At 53.0% G+C, this 1,369-nt stretch overlaps 1 pseudogene; it reads left to right on the top strand.

Annotated features, from left to right (window-relative positions):
- Window positions 1-1,369, top strand: part of LOC105518374 — a 71,938-nt pseudogene that overhangs the window by 48,964 nt on the left and 21,605 nt on the right.

Here is a 1,369-nt window from a genome sequence, read left to right as displayed (position 1 = left end):
CCTCCACTCATTTGCAGGCTCTGAAGAGACACAGATTCAGGTAACAGGCCAGACAGGACAGGACAAGACAAGGATGGCGAGGTGGAGGGCAAATTCCATGGACCACCATCCACCCCGCCATCCCCACTGAGACTCCGTGATTTACGGAGTGACAAAGTCAGGGACAAAAGATGCCCCCGCCACACGAGGGACTGAGATTTCACCTAAAGCATGCAGCATGTGGCTGAGGGCCAAGGTTGGGCAAGCCAGGAGCACAGCACGGGGTTCACAAGCCCAGAGGTACCCCCCACACCCAGACCCCGTGCACACCTCCCAAGCTCTGCCTGTGTCTCCTGCCTGGTTTATTTCCTCCACCCCTCTACTGTGTTGGTTTCTCAGCCGCCACCCACCACCACACACCCCTCTCTACAAGCTTGGTGGACTGAAAAGAGCGGCAGCGGTTAAGATCTGGGCTCTGGGGCCAACGTCCTGCCTGAGACATTAGTTCCAACCCACCTAGATGTGATGTGAGCCCCGGAGATTTCTCAAATGTGAGATGGGAAGGTAACTGAACCCACTCACCAGGACGGCTGTGCAGACTGAGATTACATATAGCCACACCTCGGCGTCAGCACACGTGGGACCACAGTCGTGTTGCCCCTCATGGGAATCCCTCTATGCCCCCTCTGCTACCAGAGCCAACTCCCAGCAGTAGCTGTGGAGGGTGCATCCTCTATTCCCACTCCACTCACCTCCCATCGCTACACGCAGTGACCTGCCACGCAGCGGACACCAGCAAATCCGACCCCACTGGATAACCGACCACCAGCCCCCCTCACTTTGGGGCGTCTTCCACTCGCAGTTCCGAAGCAGGCCGAGAAACCGCCCTCAAGGGCAGTCACCTGTTCCTTATTGCACGTAATGGCCTGCCAAGCAGGGCCACCAGCAAACCCGGCTCCACAGTCCAGGTTCTGTTGGGTAACTGCCCCCCTTCCCCGCTTCCTCCTGCGGTGTCTGGGAGGCTCAGAAACTGCCCCCAAAGGGCACTCATCTGTTTCTTATTGCACTAATACCTCATTTACAGAAATCCACTTTGACTTCCAGCACTGCAGGTGTGACAATTTAGCAATCCTGCTTGCAAGCTCCAAGAGCTTTAGGTCACGTCCACCTCACCAGCATCTCAGAGACCCAGCACTGTCCCACTGTGTTTAAAATTTCAAAATACTCCTTCAAAATGCTACTGGCATTTGGTTTGCACATAAAATGCTAAAAACCTTTAAGTGAAAAAAATATCTTTAACAGTTTGATATAATGACATATGAGTTACACATCTGCCAAATTGTAAAGCCTCATGCATTTATAACATTTTATTTATGGTCAAATGGTTCAT

Source organism: Colobus angolensis, unplaced genomic scaffold (genome assembly GCF_000951035.1).
Source record: "Colobus angolensis palliatus isolate OR3802 unplaced genomic scaffold, Cang.pa_1.0 Scaffold318, whole genome shotgun sequence".
Classification (NCBI taxonomy): Eukaryota; Metazoa; Chordata; class Mammalia; order Primates; family Cercopithecidae; genus Colobus; species Colobus angolensis.
Note: the sequence above shows the minus strand (reverse complement) of the source record. Positions and strands in the feature narration are given on the sequence as shown.